The following is a 27,307-nucleotide window of genomic DNA, read 5'->3' on the forward strand; positions in this document are numbered from 1 at the left end:
TTACAATAGCAGCTAATGCTCACATATACCCACACTCAATGTTCATATCCTTAATACATTTCTTAAAAGTCCAACACAAGGTGCATTTATTACGGGGTCCACTGCTCCCAAGACCCCACGTGGTGCAACATGTGACCAATTTCCAAACCAATTCCAATTTAATGTGCACTCAGTAATAGTTTAGTTTCATTCATATCATCATCAGTATATCCAAACACAAGTGCCCAGTCAAGATGGAATTTTGGCAGGTGATAAAGTAGTTTCGCCACCGCGTTCTAACCAATTTGTAGCCTGTTTGGTGGCTCCTGAATACAATATGTTACAGTAGTCAAGGCAGGAGGTAATTAAAGACAGGACAGCCATCCTCCGGACTTGGGGATGGAAAAAAGCCAATGATAGTTTAAAGCTTTTAAGGGTGTCAAAACAGACAGCAGAGCGCATTAATTTGTGGCTAAAACAGTGATTCCTAACAGCCGATTAGGACTTGGGGGCCTAGAACAATAGACCACCAGTGATCTCCCCATTCACAAAATAAAATGACGGATGGAGTGATGAAACTTCCCAAACACTCACTCTCAGTCACAGACCTGGGTTTAAATCATTGTTATTTTGCTTGCCACGTCACCCCAGTTTGGACACAGTCATCATTCTTGGCCCTGCTCCCCATGGGAACAGTCCAGCCCGAACTGCCAGGCTTGGCCCTTGCCGGACCAGAAACAAGCTTCCTGGGGCCAGTTTCAGGGTATCACCTCTCATCAGCCAGGCTAGTTGGAATCGAGTGGCGCAGCAAACAAGGGACCCACGTCTGGGCATACCCATAGCCACAGCAACATCAGAAAATGAAATCTTAGACTGAGTGTTGAAACTTTTCAAACACTCAACCCTAGTCACAGATCTCAGTTTAATCCATTGTTATTTCGCTTACCACATCACCCCAGTTTGGACCCAGCTATATGCAAACCAGTCGTTACCCTGCTCCCCAAAGGAACAGACTCGCCTGAACTGCCAGGCCAGGTCCTCCCTGGACCTACAACAAGCATCCTGGGAACGGTTTCTCCCCCATTCAAGCCAATGTTTGCCAAACAAGAGAATCTCCGTTTTATTGGCATTTACCTTCAAGAAGTTAGATTGCATCCAGTCACCAACGGCGGTCATACAGTTCTCACAATTAACAGCGCCCTCTGCAGACTAAGCAGACTAGGAGACAGTGAACTGGATGTCGTCTGCGTAAAATTTCGGATTTCACCAGATCATCCACTTGCTTTACATAGATGTTAAAGAGTGAGGGACGTAGGGCAGAGCCTTGGGGGATGCCATAGTCTAATGTTCTCTTACTTGATGAAACAAGCAGTGGTAAATGCATTAGGTTTCTCATGTGTGATTAATTAATTAAAAACAATTCAATGTTTTAGATTGGTGAGCAGTTGTGCAATACAAGTTAAAGAAACTCTGCGAAAGTGTTTACGGATATTGGCATATATTGTACAGTAACTGGTGGTAATATAAGGGGGTGGATAAAACAATGAGCAGGGCGGAAGACGAGGTAGGTTAAAAGCTCGGCGGGGAGTGGTGTGTTACCATGCCATGGAGTTCATGTGAACAACCACCTGTTTGTTCTGTCACCAAAGTGTGGACACATTTCAAACATTTAAATTAGAGGTCCGAATATCAGGTTAGAATGCCGGTATTACCTGCTGTATGCAACTAACACTACATTTGTTCAAAGCCCCGTCCATTTGCAGCCTGTGTAACCGTAACCTCCATAGCTAGACCATTCTCTGGATGTTGCCTTTATGGCTGAAGACAACACTTAAGATGTACAAGTAAGTGACTAATATCGAGATGGGGCCCCCAGAATTTGACCCAATACTTAAATTATGGCCTAAATATTGCAATGGATCACTACAAGTGGAGCACCCTAATGGGGATACACTACAAAAGATTACCTCCTCATTCTGCCCCCCCACAATCCCCCACCACGTCGCACCTCCTGCCTCCTCCCCCCTAACTCCCCACAACACGGTAGAATACCAATAAAGGGCCCTTTCACTGAATCGCGCGGCACTCCACCGGTCATGTCACTCCTTCTCCTGAAGAATGGTTACCAGATGGCACCATGTCATCAGGGACACCAAGTATGGGTACTAGACTTTGGTTTAACAAACCACTGCATTACATTATGTAACTTTTAGTCCTGGGTCACTTCAATATCAGTAACGTTCCAAATTACAATACTTTGTAGACGTAATACCCGTGCAGGAATGCTTCGCCCCCGATTGTTAGGAGTCATCCGCTAACCATTTCCTAAAATTACTGCATTCACTAGTGTCGTTTGATGGTTCATCGGAAAGTTATTCCACAGACCCAATATCGAGGTTAGAGAGTCGGAGCCCGGGCAGGGGATGGCAAAGTCGGACCCAATGGGGGCCCGGGCCAAACGCTGCCCCGAGGCGGGAAGCCTAAAGTCCTGGGTGGGGGGAGAGGGGGATAGAATTAAGGGTGGCAGAGAGATCCAGACGCAAGCTAAACATTACTATGATAAAGATATGTAGGGCCAATGGCTGAGGATCCGTAAGGCACGGCTTCGCAAATCTTAGGCGCTAGGCTACCACCTGGAGGATGGCGTGCACCTAACAGGGGTAGGGATGGATATGTTAATCCAATCAAATATATTAATCCAACCAGTGCAACATATCTAGAAAATGGAGGTTCCACAGGCCTGATGTCTCCTGCTCTTTGGTTACTCTAGGCAGCATATATTTTGCATAGTAGCGGCAGCTGCGGTGATTCCTTCTACCAGTCATATTGTCTGCTAAACATACTGGTTTAGAACGGGGTCGAAAACAGACCAGGCAGGCAGCCGGAAGTGGAAATGGTACCAACTGCTCCCCGCGGTGCGGGAAGCTCTGGGGCAAGGTGGCAAACCGGATGCAGTGGTGGACCACCTGGGAGGAAATGGCCTGGCTAATAATGGTGGGGGGTGCTAGACAAATGGGTTTCTCATAAGCGATGGGAGAGCATAGGTGAGCAAGGGGGGAGCTCCCTCCGATCGGCGAGACCGTAGGTAGCGTGGCAGAAGACAACCTAGGATAGGAAAGGAAGAGAAATTGATGAATAGTAGATGGAAGGCTCACGCAGTGTCCTTGGGATGCCTCACGGCAGGGACACTGAGGGAGCAAACAGTGGCCAGTAGCTACGGAGAGAGTAAATGGAATGCTCCTGCACGGCCCTTGGGATGCCTCATGGCAAGGGTACCAAAGGTGCGAAAGGTAGAACTCAGCCGCAGGCTGGATAGATGAGGTGCTCACATGGGGTCCTTGGGATGCCACACGGCAGGGACCCCGAAGAGAAGGGAGGGGCCAAGATGGCACGCAAGGCAAGCGGGACACACTGAAGGCAAGTGGGACAGCACTTGGGGCCCGGACGGACACGCACCAAGTTGGTAGCAAGTTGAAGCCTAACCCCTTGGCAACAGTGGCCGTGGTTTTGGGGCCCCCTCCGGAAAGTGATCTGTCTGAGAGCAGAGAACAACCTAAAATGGACTGAATGAGCCATGATGGCCAATCATTAAGCGAGGAGCAGAATGTCATGTATGACCATGAGAAACAAATGTATAAAATGTTTAAGTGTTTAATGAACTCAGACCTTTTTTGGCACCAAGCAAGTTGTCCATGATGTGTTTAAAGGTCAAAGGGGCGCAGTTGAAAAAGGACTAAGGGAGGGGGAGGCAACTCGCCACCTGGGAGGGGTTTGCTTAAATAGCCTTTTTTGAATTCATATGTGTGTTACTGCCTTTATTGCATTGCTGGGATTCAAGCAGACCACACCCAGAGGTAGAGACAGACAATCAAATAGGCGCAAGATAGATCTGGAAACAGGGAGAAACATTGAGAGAGAAAAATACAACTAAAGGGATCGGAGAGGGGCAGAAAGAAAGTAACAGTAACTGATACGAAGATAGGCATAAGAAGGATATAAATTCGAGAAAAAGGGAGGGTGCAGGATGAGATGGAGAGTACATATATTAGGGATGGCTATGCAAAGAGGACAAAATTAAAAGAGAGGCAAAACTTTAAGTGCACAAAGGTAGCCGACCCAATAAATGGATCAATGAAGAAAATTTGGGTGTGTATAGGGGACGAGTAGACACTATGCTGCTCTTTTAGGAGAGGAGCAGAGACAAGAGGGAGGAGCAGAGTAAACAGGAGGATGACAGAAAAGGGATGATAACTATAGTGGTTGGGGCAGGTTTGTGTGGTAGGAAATGGTGGCATATGGGCAATGCCTCACCCCGTGCAGGATGACAGAGAAGGGATGATAACTATAGTGGTGGGGGAAAGTTTGTGTGGTAGGAAATGGTGGCATATGGGCAATGCCTCACCCCGTGCAGCGGTGTCCCCGGCGCTGGTAGCAGCAGAAGAGAAGGGAGATGGATAGCGGAAAGCTTCGGAAGCGCTAAACAGGTTCCTGCATATGTGGATTTTCAAGGCAAGTGGAGTATCTGTCAATGATGTAGAAATTAGATTCGAAAAGTAGCCCCACAGCGCAGACAGCCCTAAATGTTGGAGTTGGGCGTGTACGTCATGTGTTTAATGAACCTGTGGCAGGATCTTGAAGTGAGAGTGGCTTAGGGCTGAAAGCGAGGATTGGATCATGATGCGTTCCAAGCCTCATGTAATAATGAAAGAAAATAAAAAGAGAGACCACATGCACTCTTGAAATGCTTGCAGCCAAGGGAGAATGATTATGTAAATGTGCTGTGCAGGGGAGATTACACACAAAGCAAGCTGTAACACGCAACCCGTGAAAGTAAACGGTATGCAGCATTAACAAATAAAAGTAGTTCTAAGCACCAATGCAGATGGGGATGAGTAGTCAGGCCACGGGAAACTGATAAGAGACACAGACGGGAGAACAGCCTACAACCATAGTAACTGAGGAAAGCAAACTGCCAAGCACACAGACCAATGAGAAGTGAAGACAGGATGCAATTCCCTTTGAGGATATATTAAAACACAAAAGATTTTCACAAGTACAGCGCAAGTGCTGTGCAGGCAAACCCTAAAAAGGACTGAAGCTTCCTAAAAACAGTAGTTGCAATGTGTATTCCATTTTAAACTGGATAAAAATTGTGGGTTCATTTGGACGTAGAAGGGCTATATTAATGTATAATGATATTTAAATTAATTCTAATTTGGTAAATAGAAGGGGTCATAACAGGATTTATTTCGCTCTTTCGTCCACCTGGATACTCGACAAGAATTAATTCATATGTGCACAGCATGATCACTAAAGCTGGCATTTCTTCTTGGATTTGCTCGGCATACATAACCTGAGGCGAGCCAGCAGGATCTTTTTGTTCTATCACAAAAACAGTTTCATGGAAAGAAAATGCTTGAAAGCTTACCAAGTGTGCTGTATGTCACTCCCACTGAGCTTGCTCTGTTTTTGTTTATCCTGGGGCAGGAGAGATTCCTGCTAAGTGAGGCTCAAGTGCCAGTAGCTTTTAGCCAAGAGTAGACTCTGTGGCGATCCCCAGCAGGAGTGTATCCGGTTGCATACGAAGGGTATCATGGTCCCGAGCGCAAGCAAGGAAAATGTCAACCCTTCTCCCTAGTAGAGCGGTGAAAGGCAGCTATAATTTATGGGCAAAGGCCCTCGGAGCCACCACACTTTCTCTACTAATGATAACTACTGTGCCTAGGAGAAATATTATTTATGCTTGCAAAATTCACAAATTTTGTTTTAGATTAAATGTACATGATTTAACATTATGGAATGTAGTGATATTTGTTGCTAGCAGGAGACCGAATTGAGCAGATAAAGTCTCACTCAGAGAAATTCGCTTTGGAATCAGTCTCCTGTCAGAATGGTATGTGATTTTTATTGGATGAGGGATGTTCCGTTATCAGGTCACACGAGATACCTATAAGTCACCCTTTACACCGTTTACATAATTTTCACAGTTGCACATAGTGAATTTACTTCTCACCCTGTTTATATATTATTATGCTCCTGAGTGCACCAGGTTGACCCCACCAGCAGCAGAGCTTACTAAAATTGAAAAATATTGTACCAGCTTTCAGGGCAGAATTGTCTCGACCAAAACAGTTTATTGCAAGGCAGAATCAGAGAGCACTCACGGGCTATCCCCTCAACACTCCTGCCCTTCAAATTTGAAGATGTGGCTTAAAGGGCACCCGAGTGATGTTATCGTGTCTCAGATAAGTAACAAAACTTCAGAAAACAGGACATCGCTGTCAATATGCAGTAGGTGTTGTGACACCAGGGGGGGGGGGGGGGGTGGGGGGGGCAGCAGAGTGTGAAGGGCTCATTGAACTCTATTTATAGCCATACTTCCTAACTAATGGAGCATTGGAGGGTGCTTTATCGAACCTTGCATTAGGGTGCAAGTCACTCTTGCTATGCCATTGTCAGAAAAGTATACGGGTGCATTTATCATAACATATGAATTTACAGGTGTCAATTTCCATTTTTAAATTTTCCTACTAATAGTGCATTTTACTGGTTGAATTGAAATTGAAGTTGTATATATATATATATATATATATATATATATATATATATATATATATAGATAGTCGGGAAGGTGTCCAATAAATCCAACACCTTCTCCCCCCTCCGCAAGTCATTGTTACGCCTTGCGGGGTAATGGTAGGCGTTGTTACAACACAGTCGTTTTAACGACTGCGTTGTAATTGCATTCGGGGGTGACGGTTTCGTAGTAAGGGCTATTTACCTCTGGAGATGCCTGGGTTGCATTTCAAAGGCGGCATCGCCTTTGAAGCTTCATGCTTTGGAATGCCATTCCAGCCTGGAGGAGGTGTGAAGCACCAATGCCCAGAGCATTCATTGTTCCCGGCCTCCGAGAGCACAGCCTCTCACTCCATGAGGTCAGAATAAAGCTAAGACTAATCAGAGACCACACCAAGCTTTGGTAGGTTTAATAAATCCAACACTGCCATCAGTGTGGATATATTGAGACATGATGTTTGGTACCAAACATCCCTGGGTACAGTGAAGCCATCATGGTGGTGGGGAACTTGTATTGATGGGTACCCAGCCCATCTACTCTCTATGGCTTCCCTGTGCACTTACAATACACCAAAAATGGACTTAGATGTTGAACGGTCATATCTGCCCATGCAGGTATGTCCACACATGAGATCTAGTGCACCCTGTCTTAGGGCTACAAGGTCTGCAGTAGGGGTGAATTATCTATACCGCATGCAGTGTCTGTGGGTGACTCTTCGGTTTTCTCTGCACCAAGATGCAGCTTGCAAAGGCAGTTTGCATGGTCATGTTGGAGGGGTACTGGAACAAGAACCCAGTTTCCCACAACAGCCTATTGCTCAGTCTTTTATAAATGAAACCACTCCAAACCTCTAATATTATATTTGAATATGTTTTTGTTTGTGAATAAAATAAAATTTCATAACTGTATTTTGTTTGATGTACACTTGTTTCCGTCTTTAAATTGCTTAGGTGCCCTATGTTTGTGGTCTGCATCCATCACAGTCAATGACAAACCACGTCCTACATTCGGCACGATTATGTCAGACTCTAGACACAGTAAACTACACCTTTCAATATTCATAGAATGCATTTACATGTTGATTACTGGATTCAGAAATCAAAGATGTGAGATGCTCCTGTCATCCACATCAGAGAGGGATGCATTATTTTGATCTGTGTCCCTAAACATGAGAGAGTGAAAGGTTTCCTTCTTGAATACTAATTATTCACAGCACTTTACATGCAGTGAGACCAATTTATATCATTTGTGCTACTCCTTAGTATCATTAAATAATGTGTCAGGAGTACAACGTAATCCAACAAGCTTACAAGAAATCCTCATACAAAGAAGACAGCACGTCTAGCAGGGCCAGTCAACATGCTTGCATGGTGTACACCCCCATGAAAATTCCATGAACACTAATTTTGGGAAACTCTTCAAAGCATCCTTCCTCTTGAGGGATCAAGTTCACCATTTTTGGGGAAGAGTTTAATACACCTTGAAAATTCCCACAGCAGCCAAAGAGTTTGAGGATGTGCCTTAGAATTATACATGATGACACAAACATTTACCAGAGTCAGATGAAGATCCACAACCAAAGGAAGTTGGCTTGTGTGCTTCGGAAGGAGAATAACTATGGGGGAGAAAGAAAGTACAGTAAATAAAGCATATCGTGTGCAGCATACAAATGTATTTAACACAACTACGTGAATTTCAAGAGCTTATTGGGGCAATAGTTTTGCAAGTACAGTGTGAAGTGAATGAGCAGTGTGCTGTAGTGCATAGCATATCAGGGCTAACAGTGTGAACAACATAGGATACTAGTGTAAAAGCTACAAGACATAACTTGAAGCACAACTATATCACCTAAAATGAAAATATCTGGGTTTATACAAAGAATACAACAGGTCAACTCCAGATCAATGACCAGTAAAGATACTGTCACAGTTTAAGCTTCCACAAGAAACAAGCGATCATTATAATAGTGAAGTATCTTGAACTTTACAAACGTACAGATTAATATGGCAGTGGCAGGATACTTCTAGACAGCCTAAGAACTATGTCAAAATTATCTTCACCCCTTTAAGAGACAAGACAAACATGAAAGAAGCTAGATAGCCAGGAGTGTGCCAAGTGACCCACAGTTAGCAAAGCTGACTTGCACAATAACATGTTTATTATCATACAGAAAAATAGGAGCAAACAGCAATGTGACAATCTTCCCCTTCTTCTGAGGGAGTTTGATGATCAGTCTGTTGTTTTTCTCAGGCTGGGGAAAGAGTATTCAGAGGGAGAGAGTGGGCAGTAAATAGATTCCCAATGGCACTGCTTTACTCACTACCTAAGACCAGAGCAGCTTCACGTTAAATTATATGGAAAGTATGAGGAACGCTTTGCAGAAGGTCTAGGAAACTCATGAGGAAAATCAGTGGCTAAGCAACAAATTACATCTATGTTGCATCATCTGATCAGATTGCACATATCGAAAATGCAACTTCCTAACCCAGAAATACCAATACTGGCACCCACAGGTATTGCTGGAGCTTTGGGCCTGCCTAGTGTGAGACCACTTCTATTAGGCATTCCTTTAGAAGGTCCCATAATCTTTTCTAGGTGAGCCATAGAATCATAATGTATTTTTGACAGGTTGGCTTGCACTTTGTGTGCTGGTCAGCTGCAATCCTCATATTATCATTATTTCCTATCAGAGAAGAGACAGAGAAGTAATGGTTTGTTCCATGGGAGGCAGTACTTTACTCGACAAATTGGACTGTTTCAAGGAGAAGCTTCGTAGGACATTTCATTATCAAACCACAATACAATTTATGGCCAATGAACGTCTCCAATTAAAAAAGATGAAAAATGCCACTGGCATATTTGACTCGCTTCCACAAACCAACAGGTAACCAGCTGAAAGACATGTTCACTGTAATATGTCATTAGTCAACAGATTGTAAGGAAGTGATAAGACTGTCGCTCAGCTAAACTAAACATCACAATGAAAGTAAACAAGCACACAACTGGTACCATCACAAGGCAAAGAAAAAGACCCAGATAAATGACAACATGATGACAATCATCAAAAGCCACAAAAATAATGTTGTTCAATGCCTTCGACCTGAGAAGAAAGACAAGAGACAGTTAAAGAATATCTGTCTGTATTGTATTTTAGATGAGATGGAGTTATACATTTTGGAGAGGGCATACCACTACCAACTTAATACATTGACTCTGGTTAGGTCAAAACACAGTTCCAAGAGAATCTTTGCTCAAACACTGATAACTATGGCACAAGCAGCTGGCAATATCTATAGAAGTGTTTGTTTAGTTAAAGTAGTGAGAACAATTTTAAAATAAAGAAAACAGCACAATAACATTTCCAAACAAGTTTAGAAACGTAATGTAAAAACTTAATAAACACAGTTGACCAGGATCTAGGTATAATTTTAGATCAACCGCAATGGAGCAGGCATATGTATAGGAAGCAGATCATCATGTTAATGTTTTGCCTTCAGACTAAACCTGAACCAGTTTTCAGAGCAAAAGAAAACTTGGAAACAGAAAATCCTGGTTATCTGGCCGCCTTAAGTTCAAAATGCCTGGACAAAGTCCTCTGGAGGCGGGAACAAAATGACTAAGTATTAACTTTTCTCAAGTACTGAAAACATTCCTCCTGGTCAGTCTGATAGCCCCTAGCTCCTTTCAGGTCAGGCTTCTAAGTCCTAGCTCAGGCTTCTAGGTACCATGTCTCTCTCCCTAGTCATGTCTCCTGCAGGATCCAGTCCTATGTGGTCAGCTATTCCTGCTTGAAATCAGGAATCCTTCTCCTTGGTTTGTGGCTGAATCAGGCAAGCAGGAAGCCAACCATTTGCCCTTGAAGAGCAGTTCTAGTCCCTGCAGGAGTGATGAATTTTCAAAACATGTGGGAATCCTCTCCTTCGAGCAGGTCTTCTTCAAGTAGAGTCTTCCTACATCCAGGAATGTTCTCAGGAGGTGGTGGCCGAGGTCCAAGGAATATTTTATGCACTGATTGGAGAAACATTACCACCCAATCATAACAATTTTCTTGCAGAACCCTTACCTTATTTGGTAGCACTTACTAGTTTGCTTACTTTAAAATTACCTAGGAGCCTTAGTTTCAAGAAGGCAGAATCCATCTGCCATGAGGCAGCCCTTTCTTCAGTTCTTTAGCCATCTAACAGAGCCCAGACTCGTTCTCTCCCTTGCTGCTACTGTAGCCTGCCAGTATGATAAGATCCAAGGAAAAAATGTGAGAGGTCCTACCTGGCATATCCAATTCAGAAGAGGTAGGGCTAAAGCAGCCCTCCGTTCTGCCAACAGTTTCATAGCTAATCCCTGCTTGGTTATCACCAGAGAACATCAATTTGCTCTTCCTAGGTTCAGAGGCTTGTGTTTGCCCTCAGAGACATTAACTCTCACAGACAATGATGTATAATCCAGCTCTGGAAGTGTCATGAGTGGCAGCACTGATTTTAAGCAGGTTCTGTCTTGGGCAGCCTAAAGTAAATGTTTACAAAATATATTTTCCCCTTAAATTATCAAAAATCAGATTTCACCATTAAACCAGAGTCTGAGTAGTAGGTAGCAAGTAACTTTTTTTTTAGCACATCCGAAAACGAGGAGACAGGAAATAAAGGTTTTATTTACATCTAGGCCCTTTCAGGAAATAAACTCTAGCAAGGATTACACAGTGAACCAGTTTTGGGTTGGTTTTCACTGTGAGAGCACACTAATCCCAACATATAGTGTACTCTAGTTTTACATTTTAACACCCTGCCCTAGGGGCATTCAATGCATACTTTGGGGCATATATCAATGTATAAAAATAGGCTTTCCCTATATGGCACAGCTCTGTAGTGCATTTAAACTGCAACCCAGATGGAGCTCAGTGGCAAAAAAACTCGGGTGGCCATGCAGAAAAGGTAAATTTGCTATAAGAGTGCACCAAATGAGTTAAGAAAATGAAGAAGGGAAGCAGAAGAGCGCAGCAGCAGGGGACAAGTCTTCCTGCTAAGGTCTACACACAATATGGCCAACAGGCTACTCTCTTGTATGGAAAATTTCATCCTATATGTATCCATAATGGGAAATGGGGAATACGGTTTTAATTTCCAAATGTTTTTTAGGGATTTTCAACAGTAAAAGTACAGCTTTAGAGTACAGCATGAGCCAATACATACTTTCAGTGACATTATACATTGTGTTGGTTAGGAAGCATTGAAAAGTGCATAACTCTATAAAGCTTCACAAGAGTTTTGAGCTTTGTTTCCAAAAGAGCTGTTATGAAAGAGAGTAGCCCAAACAAGCTTCCCAGTAATAGGTGTGAGCTCTGCTGTGAAGGAGAAAGAAGAGAGCAAAAAGACTCGGAATAGGAAGAGGAGGGGATAGTGGTGGCGAGGACAGAAATGAGGCAGGGGAAGCTTGAATAGTCCATGCTATTGGGGTGTGAGAGAGGCGAGTCTCTGGGGTTGAGCGGTGATCAATTTGAGGGAAACAGATGGAAAGGGGATGTGTCATTGTGTATGTGCTGCATAGTTGAGGACCCGGGGTTTTTTCATTTCTGCAGATGTGTGTATATGGGTGACCTAGATTGTCTGGAGACATTATGGTTATGTTCCTTGTTGAAGAGAGTATTGTCTGAGCCTATAAGGAAACATACTCATGGCTTTGTAGCTTTTACAGTCACAGAGTATCGTTTTGGCACCCAAAGTAAGTATTATGTTTAGTAAAAGGAGCACTAAGCCACTTAGTAGAAGAGGAGGAGTAACAATCCAAGGGCTCAGCGCAATGAGGACTGGGTATAGGTTAATGTTGCATTGAAAGATAGCATCAATGGTCTCTTGGATTCCTTCCCAAAAGGGGCGGAGATGTTTACCAGTAAATAAAATGTGATTAAGAGCTCCAGTTTCATCTGAACAGCTACAACATTTATCAGAGTCCATCAGACTTGATTTAAAGTAATTAACAGAGGTCCAGAAGAATCTGTGTTTCAACCAATATTTTAGTTGTACAATGGTGGGTGACATTTTTAGTTTGGTTACGAATTTCCATATGACAGCCCAGGTACACTCAGTAGGAATGTCAATGGCAAGTTCGAGGCAAGATACAGGCCTTTCTCCCAAGTTTGGAGGTTAGTTGTGGGGTCATCCCTCTGTAGAAGTCTGTACAATTTTGAGGCTTGATGGTCTTGAGAGGATATTAGACTGGGCCAACCATTCCCACTTAGGGCGACAAATGTCCGGACATGGGTCCCGTGCTCACTTTGCCACTGTATTCAAGTTAGCCTGACTGATTAGGAGCAATGCCCCGAAACCAGTCCCAGGGATGCTTGTTTCCAGTCCAGGGAGGACCTGGCTTGGCAGTTCGGACTGGACTGTTCCCATGAGGAGCAGGGTCAAGACTGATTTGCATGGGGGGCGAGGCCTGCAGCAGCAGAAGATGGCCGTTTGCTGCTAGAGCTCCGCTAGCGGTCAGCAATCTTACCCGAAATCCGGCATTATCCAACGGCAGTTCCTGGAAATTCCCACAGTTCTGACGCACGGATACATGGCGGTGGGCTGAGCGAACTTGCGGCAGCCGCCGACAAGTGTTCTGCCCGCAAAACAGCCACCTTCGTCGTTCCCGCAGACAAGGCCAAGATGGCGCCTCCCGGTCCCTGAGAGGGCGTCAGCTACAGCCTGCGATCAGAGTCCAGAGTTACAGAAGGAGGTAGCGGGACTGGGCCTTGTGCTGGTAGAGGCGGCCGGTGAGTGTGGCTTGGCCGCGGCGAGGCCGCTTGCGGGATTTGGCGCGCTGGGGGAGGGGAGGCAGCGAAGCCGGCCAAAGTTCAAACACCTGCCAGGGCAATTATCCGGCTCAACGGTGGGGCTGAAGGCCCGCTGAGTGAGTCTACTGCACCGCCCTGGGGGTTAGAGCGTGGCCCCCCCCATTGGTGTGGAGAGAAGCGCTCACCTGGGCAAAGAGGATTACCTAAGACTGAGCATGTGAGCGGGCAGTGCAAACAAAGCGACAGCCCCTGGGCCTGCGCGTCTGAACTACGGGCCACACCGAGCACCGTCAGAGGGGACCCGTAGTAGAGTGAGACCAAGCCCTGTGGAGACGGACTGTGTCTGACCACCCCTTGCGTGCTGCCTTATGCGCCATACCGTGCCCAGGGGGTTTGTAGGGTGCCCAGCTCCCCCTCTGCAAGTAACGAGGTCATTGAGGGGGGCCTCCCGCCCCCGACTCACCTTGTCTGGGCTTAGACAGGGGTGACGCACCTTGGGAAATGGGCCGCAATAGACCACTGGGCTCGGGACAGTTGAACCAGATCGACAAATACACAGTGGCCATGGGGAAGGATGACGGAGCTCCGGGTGGGAGCCACCAGGAAGATCCAGCAGTTAATGGTCCTGACCCCTCTCTGGGAGACATAATGACAGCCATTCGGGACCTCCGGGGAACCCTGGAGCCCAAGCTAGATTCGGTGACAGAGGAGGTCAACCTGCTAAGAGCAGACTTCAGAAAGATGTCTTATAAGGTAGCGGTGGCGGAAACGGGCATCGGGAGTCTTCAATCGAAAACAAAAAGGCTGGAGGAACAAGTGGCTGCCCTTACCAAAAATCTGACCGACATCTACGCCAGGCTCGATGATCAGGAGGGGCGGGCCAGGCGAAACAACATTTGCGTAGTAGGGGTTCCGGAAGGAATGGAGGGGCCCTCCACCGATTGGTCCATAGAAGATCTAGTATTGAACCACCTGAAACCCAAATGCCTGTCCAACTTCTTCTCCGTCAAGCGGGCCCACCGTGCGTTTGGGGGGAAACCTAAGCCAGGGGCCCCCCGCATACCATCATCGCCCGCATTCTAAAATTTAGAGACCGGGATGCCATCCTACAGGCGGTGCGGACAACAGGAGACCTCCATATTGAGAACGCCACGATACGGTCCTTTCCAGACTTCACCCTACATGTCCAGCGCCAGCGTCGGTCCTTCGAGGGGGTGAAGAGAGCCCTCAGGGAACAAGGGGTGAAGTACATGATGCTCTTCCCCGCCCGCCTCAAGATCTTGGATGGTAGCAAGGCCTACTTATTTGAATCGCCGGAGCAAGCCAGTGACTGGTTGGAAGGTTGGAGAACAGTGGGAAGGAAAGGAAGGGCGCACAGGCCGGATCAACGACTCAAGTGGACAAGACACTGGGAGTGACAAGAGACCCTTGGCCGGCAGCCAGGGCCATGAACAGAGAGTCATAACGTGACCGGTCGCGGGAGGGTTACTTAGATTGAATGGGTTTTTCCTCTTCTCCGTTTTTTGGTATTTCGGAAACCACCTGCGCTCCGCTGTTTGGGAAGGTTACTTGGTTATGAGGAGCTCCGCACAGTGTCTATATGGCACTTTCTTGTAATGTTTTGGGTTGTTTCGGGCCCATGGGGGTGTATTGGATGCACTGGAAGTAAAATTGGGAGGGGGCGGGACTAGGGGATGGTGCGGTGAACTGCCCTAATATAATCAAAATGTGGGTGGAACATTCGTTACTACAGTATTACTCTTCCACCTGACTGCATGTTCAAGTTTCCTCGTATATGTTGACTGGGGATATAGTGGGGAGACAGGCACTCTGCAGGTTTTAACGGTGGGAGGTTGGGGACCCATCGAGCAGGGAGGCAGGGAGGTGGGTGTTAATTGAAGGGGGCTATTGTTTCAGGGGTGTGTAAGTTTTGCTCTAGACCAGTCTAGACCCGATGCGTGTGGTAACCTGCCAGATGGCACAGTGGGTTCAAACGCATGTCCGATCATGATCAACCTCTTTGCCCTCAACCAGAACACAAGCTAAGTTTACAATATGGACGTGGAATATGAATGGGCTGGGCAACAAGATTAAGAGAACACTAGTAATGCAGCACCTCAAACGACATTCTCCCAATGTAGTTTTTATTTAGGAGACCCAACTGCGTGGGAATAGGTCCAAGGCCTTAGACCGATTTGGCTATAAAATTATCGCTCATTCGGGGTTCACATCAGGTTCACGGGGGTGGGCATCCTGATCCGCAATGCCCTGCCCGCAGACCCGTTGGGCACATGATCAGACGACGCGGGGTGTTTTACTGTGGCTGCAGTGAAATGGGAGGGCCTCACAGAAGTCTTTTGCTCATGCTATGTCCCACCAGGCCTACACTCCTCAGTTTTCCCACGACTGGGCTCTTTCTTGCCAGATCTTCCCCAGGGGCTCCTGCTGTTGGGGGGGTGATACGAATGCAGTCATAAATGCGGACCGTGACCGGTCCGGGGATGGGCAGGGACAAACTCCAGGACGGTTCCCGTCTCTATTTCGAGGAAAACAGGGGCTCCATAGCTGCTCATGTTACGTTATGGAAAGCATTCAAAACAGTGCTAAGAACACTGATTGGGGCCCAGAGGAAAGAGGAATCCCTGCAGATCAGTCAACTGGAAGATGAAATAGTCCAGATGGAGCGTGACGCCAGCGTGGCCTCCTCAGGTGACCTCCGCCCAAGACTGATACTCAAACAGAGGGACCTCCGAGCGTTAGCTGAGGGGGAGGCACAGGCATACGCACTTGCCACACAACACCGACTATATGACGTTGGGGATAAGTCCCTAAAGTTGTTGGCTTGATATGAGCGACGTGACCGGGAGCGCTCCTGGGTGGCTGAGGTGATGGACGCGTCGGGTTCCACAGTATCCAACAGTTTGGACATAGCGGAGGCGTTCACTTCTCACTTCGAAAAGGTGTATTCCCCGGTGTGCACCAGGACGGAGGGTGATTGCGCTGAATTCCTGCAGGATTCTGCGCTGCCCAAGGTGTCCCAGGAACAGAATAAGCCCCTGGACGCAGATCTTACGGGGGAGGAAATTGGGAAGGCCCTCAACTCGCTTCAGTCCGGGAAAGCGTCTGGACCCAACGGGCTTCCAATAGAGATTCATAAGAGGCAGGCAAACGTTATGATCAACCCCCTTATCCAGATGTATTCAGATGCGCGGGAGGTGGGCAGGCTCCCCCCCAGATCAACGCGAAGCCACGATTGTGGTCATTCATAAAGCTGGGAAGCTGGCAGACCAATGCTCTTCGTACCGCCCCATTTCACTTATCAACGTAGAGGCCAAGGTTCTGGCCAAGGCCCTAGCAAATAGGCTGGTATCTATTCTTCCTGACCTGGTGTATGTTGACCAGTCTGGGTTTATGCCTTGCAGGAGCACCCGCCACAACTTGCGACGCTTATACAGCGTACTTTACATGACTGAGGATTTGGGAGATGCACAGACAGTGCTAATGGCATTAGACGCATCCATGGCTTTCGATAGTATTGAGTGGTCCTATTTATTTATGGTGCTCCAGAAACTCTGTTTCGGACCAATCTTCTGCAGCTGGGTGCGTCTTCCATACGAACAACCTGTAGCTTGGGTCTGGGTCAACGGTGCTATGTTCAGGGTGTTCCCTCTTAGTAGGGGGTACCAGGCAGGACTGCCCCCTGTCTCCCCTCCTTTTTGTCCTGGTCCTGGAGCCGCTGGCTCACTGGATTAGGAGAGATGGGTCTTTCTGGGGCCTGGCATTGACGGATGAATGGGAAGAGCGTATTTCCTTTTACGCCGATGATATAGGGCTGTACATGGCGCAACCATACCACTCGATTGCGCAGGCATTATACCTCTTCGAGCTCTTTGGCAGCTACTCGGTCTACACCATTAATTGGGTAAAGTCGGTAATCTTTCCCTTGTCGGGCCCACCCCACGGATCCCCACAAGATGCCCAGCCACCATAGCCATTGCCAGGTTCAAGTACTTGGGGGTATATATCACGCGAGATACTGAGGAATTTTCCGCTAGGAACCTTGAGCCCCAGTTGGCTCGCCTCGGGACGGACGCGAGTCACTGGCGTTCACTACCTCTCTCCCTCATGGGCCGGGTGGCACCATTTAAGATGCTTGCTGTGCCGAGGCTACTATACATCCTACAAAATACTCCGTATCTTGCCCCCCTGGGGATTTACACACATCTCGCAGGCAGTGCAAACGCTGCTTTGGAATGGTGGGACTCCTAGAATAGCGCTCCACAAGCTCACTAGAGGGTTATATGACGGGGGCCTGGCGCTCCCTGATGTCAGGTTATATTACTGGGCCTCGCAGCTCCAAGTTGTTAATGACTGGGTATACACAGATAACTCTGAACCGGCCTACAGAATAGACAGGTTTGTCATGTCAGGGAGAAACTGAGCACCTGCTCTCTGCCCAAAGGCAGCGAAGAGAGTGGCCTATACACAAGAGTGGTAGTTCAATGTTGGAGGGAGGCGAATAAGTTCCTGAGGTGGACGGACAAATTGACAGTTAGAAGCCCACTATGGATTGGTGATCAGCTGAGAGAGGTGAAGGGTTTGACCGGCTTTAGGTGGTGGAGGCTGATTGGCATTGACTACTTAGGTGACGTCAGGAAGGGAACTGCTCCCTGCCCCTTTGCCTACCTCAAGAAGGAATATGACCTGCATGACTCACAACGCTATCACTACATACGCCTCACACACGTCATACGATCACATATTAGTAGAGATGTCTCTATCCAGGAATATTCCCCCCTGGAAGACAGGCTTCTACTGGACCCCATATCGGAAAAGCTCACATCCACCATTGAAGAAGAAGGAGGGAGGGAGGAAGGGAGGAAGGGGGGGAGGGAGGGAGGGAGGGAGGGAGGGGTAGGGGTAGGGGAGGGGGACGACGCTGATGACGACAACGACGATGATGATGATGATGATGACTGGCAAGACACCATACAGAGCCCGCGCGATATAGCAATCCTCCCCAGGTTTAGGCTGGTCCAATTGAAAATTCTACATTGTGTGTATTACCCTCGCACACATCTATACGCGTGGGGCAGGAGTCAATCAGCCCTTTGCATGAGGGGCTGCCAGGGAGAGGGCACCTTCAACCACATACTATGGGAGTGCCCTGAAGTGGTTCCTTTCTGGACCAAGGTTACGGACACTATGTCCGCAGTTGTGGGTGACGAGGTTCCGATGGACCCGAAGTGGCTGCTATTGATGATTAAGGGGGAACGAGGCATGTTGAACTTTATCTGGCTCTGACCGTGGGGGTGGCGAAAAGAAACATCACCGGGGGTGGGGTTCCCAGACGCCCCCGCATTGGGACAAGTGGAGGAGGGACCTAAATTGGTGCCAAAGAGCTGAGGAAACCATATACAAGAGCAGGGGTTGCATCAAGAAATGGAAAAAGATCTGGGGGCCATGGCGGAAATAGAGGGTCGGGGAAGGAATCGGGTGAGAAATTTTGTAATCGAATATCCCACATGTGTACTGATGTGCTTGTATTTATTCACCACAATGGAATTTTCTATTTGGCTTCTTGGACATGGTCTATTGTTTTATGGTACTATGAGCTATGTTAATAAAAAGATTTTTTAAAAACATAATTAAAAAAAACAAAAAAAAAAAAACTGATTTGCATATGGATGGGTCCAAACTGGGTTGGCGTGGTGAGCAAAAGAACAATGAATTAAACCCAGATCTTTATGACTGGGGGTGAATGTTTGCATTGTTCAGCATTTTGTCCATCATTTGTTCCTTCTGCTTTTGTCGCCATGAGTGGGAAAGGTATGCCCAGACGTGGGTCCCGTGCTCACTGCGCCACTGTATTCAAGCTAGCCTGGCTGATGAGGGGTGATGCTCTGAAACCTGTCCTTGGATGCTCATTTCCAGTCCAAGGAGGACCTGGCTTGGCAGTTCGGGCTGGACTGTTCCCATGAGGAGCAGGGTCAAGACTGATTTGCATATGGCTGGGTCCAAACTGGGGTGGCGTGGTGAGCAAAAGAACGATGAATTAAAAGCAGACCTTTGTGACTGGGGGTGAATGTTTGCATTGTTCAGCATTCCATCCATCATTTGTTCCTTTTGCGATTTCTATTAATGGCTTCTCTAGGTTTGAGGAAGTTACAGAATTCCCCACCGGTGGTATTTAATTTTTGTTGTATTGACGCAAAGGAGACAGGTTTGTGGGTTGTCTCCGTTTATTAGATCTTTTATATAAAGTATATTGTGGTTCATTCATGTCTGCCAATGTGGTGTTTTGCCATTAATTTGATTAAGGGGTTGTCTCATAATGAAGCGCAGGAGGAATATTTTACTTTAACTGTGCATTTATCGTCAAATTGCTTTAGGGCCTCTATTGTATCTTTAATAATGTTCAAAGAATGTAGAGCTCTGAATATTGTCATGGAGATAAAGGCAGGTGGCATCAATGGTAGCATCAGTTCTTTTTCTATGTATGCCCATATGGGAGGTGGACTTATGACTGAACTGTGTCCAGTGTATGAATTGTTTGATTAATTATTCTGACTGGTCTTTGCTAAAGTCAGAAAGTCATACCCCATCTTTCTCTTTATTTAGTCTAAAATGGTTTTGTTGAGAACCTGGGGTTATTTATTCCACCAAACAAATTGTATAATAAGCTTGTCCAGTGCGTTGAAAAGATTTGTAGAGAGAACATGCTTTTGATAAAATTTCCTTGGGGAAGCTATTGTCATCTTAGTGCATTCTAGCCTTCTCCACCACATGATGTGTTTAGGAGACCACGTTTCCAGGAGGCCATATACTTTTTTTTTTAAGCTTGTTTGTGAGCTTGATTCGCATGGAGTCTGACTAAATTGTAGGCACAAATATTTAAGATGAAGTTTTTTGCCATTTGAGAGTGTTATTGTTGAGAATTGTAGGGGTACATAGAGGATTTAAGGGGAAGAGCTCCGTTTGTTCAGTGTGTAACCAGAGGCCTTGGCATAGGAGTTGATCAGATTTAAAATTTCAGCTACAGCGGTGTCTGCTGCTTCTGAGATGAGGACATTGTCCGGGTGGGGAGCAACTTTCTGGGGTTTGGAGCTGAAGGGAATACTTTTGATATGTTTATCCTGGCATATGTCAATTTGTAGGGGTTTAAAGGCAAGGAGAAAGAGTAAAGGAGATAAGAGGCAGCTCTGTCTGGTTCCTCCGGAGATCTTAGATTTGGCTGTGAGGGAACCATTTACTTTAGTTCTGACAGAAGGGTTATCATATAGGCCAAAGACCACATGTTCAAAGGAAGGGCCCAGATTGAAATTGCAGAAAGCAGACCTAGGTAAGGGCAAGAAACCTTATCAAATGCATTTTCCAGGTCTAGGGCCATGGCCATAGATTCTGATTGAATGAGGGGAGCTTTCACCAGTACATGTGCAGAGAATCTGATGTTACCTGAAGCTAGCCTCCCCTTGATGAAGCCTATTTCGGAGGAATGATTTATCTACGGAAGCAGTTTTTCTAGTCTTGATGCTAGGATTTTTGCATAGATTTAGCAGTCTACATTAAGTATAGAAATGGGCCATTAACATTTTTGTCTCTAGAAGATTTCTATTTTATTTCGGAATAACTATAATTGTTGCCTCTGTGAAGTTTGGGCCCGTCTTACCAGATGTAAAGTAGTCATCAAAAAGGGTTTGCAGATGGGTGACTATTTGGGGTACAAAGGTTTTAAAAAAAACTTAATGAGAAGCAGTCTGGTCCTTGTGCTTTCCCTTTTTTAAGTGATTTAAAAGCTTTTGCTGTTTCTTGTTTTTTTATCCATTGGTTTATTTAGTACGAGTTGGTCGGCATCACTTATCTTTGGGAGTTTGATGTTTTTAAAAGTAGTTTTTGCGGTCTGTATTTTCAGGCTGTATGACTAGGTTGTAGAGTTCTTTCTAACATTCAGAGAAGCATTGGATTATTTGTTTACTGTCGGTCTCTATTTTCCCTAATTTATTTTTCATTGCAGCAATCGAGAAGTTTTTGATTTTCACATGGAAGTAATTAGCCAGGAGTTTTCCTGCCTTATTAAACTCACAAATCTGCCTAGCTTTGTTTGTGTTTAACCAGACATGTGCTTCTCTCGGACTAGCTTATTGTACTCATATTTCAGGGTTTTAAGTTTGAGATTAGGAGGCGCTCGTAGTGTTTCACCTCAGACTCCAGATTCTCCAATCTCTTGTTGGCCTTCCTATTTTTATTCAACGTTATGCTAATTATGAGGCCGCGGATTATGGCTATCATTGCTTCCCAAATTGTTTCTGGTGAAAGTAACAGGGAGGAATTCTCTGCAAAATAGTTTGAGATTTTAAAAGAAATTTCTTCCCAGCATAGTAGGTCATTCATTATTTCTTCATATAGATGCCAAATCTTACCAGCACTCTGGGAATATGAGAGGCTAATATCTAAAGAAATAAATACATGGACCGAGATGATGACTGGCTCTATTTTGGGATTGGAACAGGATGGAGTAAAGGTGTTATTGGCTAAAATGTAATTGGTCATGAGTGGGATTTGTGCAGGTGGGAATAGAATGTAAACTCGCTACCTATGGGATAAAATAACTCCAGATGTCGGTCAGTTTTTTGGTTGTACATAGATTGTTCATCGGTTTGTGGTATTTCCCTGGATTGATGTTGCAGAGGTACAATCTGTCCAGTGTTAGGTCCATGTGGAGATTGAAGTAATGTCCAAGTATGATGTTTGCCCCATTAGGGATTTCATTTAATTATTTGTTTAAGTGGATCCAAAATGAGGGGTGGGGGTCAGAAATGAAAGCATAAATGTTTACAATGAAAACCGCTTGGTGGTCTATGGATACTTGGGAGATAACCGATCTACCCTCAGAATCATACGAGTTTTTAATCACCCTGAGGGTTGTGGCCTTCGAGAAGAGCATGATAACTCAATTTTTCTTTTTGGTGCCGAAGAGTATGCAAAGTCTGAGAACCAATTTTACAGTGATTGCGTGTCTCTGAAGTACCTATTCTATTTTCTTGAAGTAAGAGAATAGCTCCCTTAAGTTTATGACAGTATTTTATTAGCTTTCTTCTTTTAGCTGGGTGGTTTGACCCCTTTGTGTTAAGGGAGAGAATTTTGATAGTGTTGTTAGGTATTGTGGATCCTGGAGAGAGATCTATAGGTCTTCAGGAGACTCAGAGAACACCTGATGCTAATATGGTCATGGTGTGATGTGGGGTTGCAGGAGATAGAGGGCATCAGCACATGGTTTGAGACAGTAGCCATGTTCACAGAATGGCGTCATGAGGGGGGAAAGAGAGAGGAGACAACTGAAAAACAACCCACCCCCAAACCATACGATAATGCAGAGCAGTGGGATTCACAGAACCGCACAGAGAGCTCAAAGATGGACAAGGGATGAATTGGAAGACAGCTAGTACGTTGCATGATGAAATAAACTGAAAAGCATACGAATTGTTTGTCGATGTGGTGGCTAAATACTATGTAAGCATAATCAGGTCGTTAACATACAGGAACCACATAAGCATTATAGAACTTCACCCAAACATTTGTATAACAATTGGTATAACAATGCAGGAGAGAAGGAAAGTGTGTGAAAAAATAGCCTCAGTTAATGGTTTGAAGTAGCTTAAATGGAAGCAGATGAGGACTTGCAACATGTATTCAATAAGAGAGTATGTGGTGGGAGTATTAGTGTGGCCTATAGAGGATGATGGCCAGTGAGGGTAATTCAACTCAACGTAAGGAGAGAGAGAGTTACTAATCTTCTGTTGGTTTACAGTCAGTATTTAGTAAAATATTTACTATTAGAAATATATATTTAGTGACGGTTAGTTCTGATGGAAGTTCTCCTCTTTAGTATGGAATATATAAATGCAGAAGATCACTGTTAGTATGCGATTTCCAACCGGAGCAGGGAACACAGAGCCATATAAAATGATTATAGGTCTATGTGTATCATGTGAGGTCATTGAGATGTGAGGGAGGGGATGTAGATGTAGCGGCATTAAAGTAGTTGTTTGCGACTTATGCTTTGTGATTTGCGGTTTAGAGGTTTTGCGGATCAGGTTGTGGAGGCCTTGTGGTTTGTGATTCGAGGCTCCAGTACTGCAAAAGGAGTGTGGTATATTGGTGAAAAACACGTCAGTAAGTTAGCGGGCCTCTGGCAATTTGTCATACGGAGAAAGCTTTGGAAGTCACATTCCTTAAGAGACACCAGTGGACAGCTCTATCATAGACTGCCCTTTTATAATGGATACCCCAAAATCTCATGGAGCAGAAAGTGAAAATCCTGCAGAGAATCTTACGTAGTCTTAGAGAGTTCACAAAAAATGTATCTTGCATGAGTCCAATCTGGAAGTACCAGCTGGACTGAGACGAAAAGACCTGTTGAAAGATTTACTTGATCATCTCCGATTTTTGCTGGTTAAATATTAATGCTTGGAGATCTGCAGGCTCGTCAAACAATAGGGATTTCCCCTTTATGGAAGATTCTGATCAATTCTAGACCAACCAAGTAAAAGAGAATGTTCTTCTTTTGCGCAATCACGGACTCATCAGGGATGTGGAGGTTGCATCTTCCGTCACCATTTGATTCCATTCCAGGCGCACAGAGTATGCGAAGTGTTCCGAGGTGGGTGGGCCAAACATGGGCAGTAGTCAGCGGAGATCAGAGGTGCACCCTCCTAGATTCGCTCTGAGAGACTTCGATAGTCTAACTTTCCATTTTCCCGTTAAACAGGGAATTGGTAGCGTAAGAAAGCCCCTTTATTCTGGAGCTCTCAAACTATTCGGCCATTCTCTCAGGGCTCAAAACGGGAATACATTTTTGAGTCTCACAGATCAGACAGATACCAGACTATCAGAACCTCTGAAGATTTTGGTATGGTTAAATATAGGAGTCTCCTCGGGCTAAAGAAAATAGCCATTGATAATGTTCTTGAAGCAGATGAAACATTGTTTATATCAGGAAAAAGCGCATTACACTTCTTGTGCCTGCCTGGTAGAGAGGGCATTTTGGAAAACACACAATTTTGATTTGATTAACAGCCCATAGTTCTAACTGATAAACTCTGTAATATATACATCTGTTAAGGACTACCAATAAGGCAAAAAAAATAACCCTGTTCTAGGGTTTTCAGCAAGCATTGACAACTGTGATCTCAAAAAATCCAGAGGCTATTATTGAAGTCAAATATTCTCATGCATTTCTGGGGATACTTAGTAAGAAGCAACCAAAAATGCTTCCGCCACTTCATACATTTATTGTCCTATAGATAAGAACCAGTTGCATCCATTCCATGAAATCAAATCTATGCTCTATAAAAAGGAAAACAGTACTTGAAAGACTACCCAAATATGTATTTTGGCAATAATTGAATTTGCCATTCCTATCGGCAAGCAGCATCCCCACCATCTAGTGCACCAATAAACTGGATGATTAGCAGATTGGCCAATTCCCTGCACTATTCATGAAGTGCAAAATTCGGAGGTTTTGCTAATTTCTACCAAGGTCTCTTAAAGGTTTTTCAGAGGAAGTCACGCACGCTCACCATGTGCCATCTGAAGAAGGGAGTAGGATTAAAGTGGAAAACAAACCTGAGAACAATATTACACAGCAACCTTCTAAAGATAACATTACCACAACACAGTTAGCCATAGGGTAAAACGCTGAGGTAATTAGGGTACAATAGACACATGCAGACAGATGCGGCTTGGGAACCTGCAATATTCAGGAATGTCGTGTAGGGTACAGAAGACCATCCAACAACAAACCAAGTCATCTCTGTGACGAGGAAGAACTTCATGCCTTCCCGCTGGGTCAATAAAGACACTCTGAAGACAAGCCCCAAGCCCCATGACAATCACTGACCCTTGGGAAAGTATACATCACAAGAGTTCTTCTAGTGTGATGCAGACAGCCATGTTTGGGACTTGCTATATAAACCCCAGCCCTGCATGTGCTTACCGCTTTCCAACAGAAGAAATTAAAGGACAATATATAATAAAATTCTGTATTTTAAAAAAGAGGCACAGGCTAACCTATGACAATACAGAGACTTACCCAAGTCATGTGAACAACAGCAGCTTCAGGTTTTGGAAGATCTGTTTTTTAAAGTCAGTACCTACAAGAATAGAGAAAATAAAACAGTTAATTTCATGAGCAGAACATAATCCATGTTCATAATGAAAGTTTCAACACCAGAGCTTTTGGAGTGGATTGTTTTGCATGCATACCGTAGAGTGAGTCAGTAGAGTTGTGCACTGCAAAATTAACTAAGGCTAACAATGCGCAATCAGTTTGAGAATATCTCAGGACAACAGTGTTTAGGCTGCTTGGAGCGTAAACTAAATTACTCCTTAAGAATCTCCAAAAAACTGTATGTGTCTTAGTTTGGCAAACCCAAGCCTTAAGAAATTAACAGAAAAGGGACTGTCAAAGATTAAGTCTCCACTAGAAATAAGTTACTGTCAAAATTCAGTGAAGCAGCTACAGGGACAGCCACAGAAGGCGTTTGGTATTTGTAGGTGCTTCTGCAATCCTCTTCCCTTTCTGAAACAGGACAATCTTCCGGGAATGTGCACACGCAAATTCATCTGAGGCAGGTACAACAGGAAGAAGCAATTGGTGTTCCACTCTACAAGACAGATTTCGCATAGATGATTATCAAGCTAACTTGTTTATTGCATCCCAGGAAACAAAGGGTTGAAGGACAAAGTCACGATGTAACTCCTAACATGCAGAGTGGGCACACATACTTTCTTCCACATTACCTCCCAACACCTTCCACCCATCATATTAGAGGGCTGGAAGGGGATGTAGGATTGACATTCAGCTTGGTTGATTGCTTAGGCAGAGGCTGGAATCCTAGGATGGAGAAGGTAAACAGTGAATGGATCCTTCGTGCCCCTGTGAAGAACTGCAGTTATTTCAGGTGATACACCTGTTAATATTGAACTCATTCATATTATCCCTTTATCCCTTTATCTCTCCTCTACCTCTTTCCTGCTCCATACATTTTGGTAGACTGGCAAGATTGTGCAATGAGACTTGAGACTTAAGAGATAAACTGGGTACCAAAGTGCAAGGCCTTAACCGTAATTCTTCATTCCCTCCCCTCTTTCTTTCTCATTCTAACCCCTCTATAATCAATCTGCTCTCCTCTCACCCTTCTCCCTCCCCCACCTCTTCTTCAGAGTCTTTCTCCTCTCTTTGACAAAACTGAGCACTGGGTTGAAAACCGCGCTGCAGAAATTTTGGAGAGGTGCAAATCCCTGGTCTGGGGTCAGGAAGCAGTTTAGCAATCCCTTCTTGATAACAAGCATTGGCATAGCCAATAGGTCTCGCCTTTGGGGCCTTATAAGTGTTTAGCCATGCAACAGTTGATGCTGTTGTACCAATGAGATTGTGCTGCATAACTAAATCCTTATAAGGTCCCAAAGGCGAGACCAATGCTTGTTCAAATTGAAGCAGTTCAAGCACTCAGTATCTGCCCATTTAAATCACCGAAGCATCGTGACTGCGCTTCTGAAATCTGTGTGTATTAACAAAACTTCACAGCATAACATATTGTTGTAATTAATGCAGCACCCCAAATGCAATATATTGTACACAACTGCAGAGTTCTCAGTGCAACGGCAGTTTACAAAACACCCAATTACACACCATGACGCTGCACCAAAACCACAATAAGCGAATCACACTGGTCCTCAGACCCATCAAACACTACTCACGCAGATCACATGGCAGCCTGACACTTCCACCTAGCTGCCTGATACCCACTTCGGTACAAAAGGGGGTGGTGATGGACGGAGCATCAGAACCAATGAAACACTCACACCCAGTCAACAGATCTGGGTTTGATCCATCACCGTTCTTTAGCCCACTCTGCCACCCCAGTTCAGACATGGCCATATGCAAATCAGTCTGACCCTGTGCCTCATGGGAACAGTCC

The 27,307-nt window shown here is 45.2% G+C and overlaps 1 protein-coding gene across 4 annotated transcripts in view; it reads right to left on the reverse strand.

Annotated features, from left to right (window-relative positions):
- Positions 1 to 27,307, reverse strand: part of IBTK (inhibitor of Bruton tyrosine kinase) — a 700,505-nt gene that overhangs the window by 619,489 nt on the left and 53,709 nt on the right. For all 4 annotated transcript variants that reach the window (XM_085611015.1, XM_085611017.1, XM_085611016.1 and 1 more), the window contains 2 exons: positions 25,417 to 25,477; positions 8,110 to 8,171 (listed from right to left, as the gene is read on the reverse strand). The gene's annotated coding sequence lies outside the window, so the exon portion shown is untranslated. The remainder of the gene's footprint in view (positions 1 to 8,109; positions 8,172 to 25,416; positions 25,478 to 27,307) is intronic.

This window comes from Triturus cristatus, chromosome 6 (genome assembly GCF_964204655.1).
Source record: "Triturus cristatus chromosome 6, aTriCri1.1, whole genome shotgun sequence".
Taxonomy (NCBI): domain Eukaryota; kingdom Metazoa; phylum Chordata; class Amphibia; order Caudata; family Salamandridae; genus Triturus; species Triturus cristatus.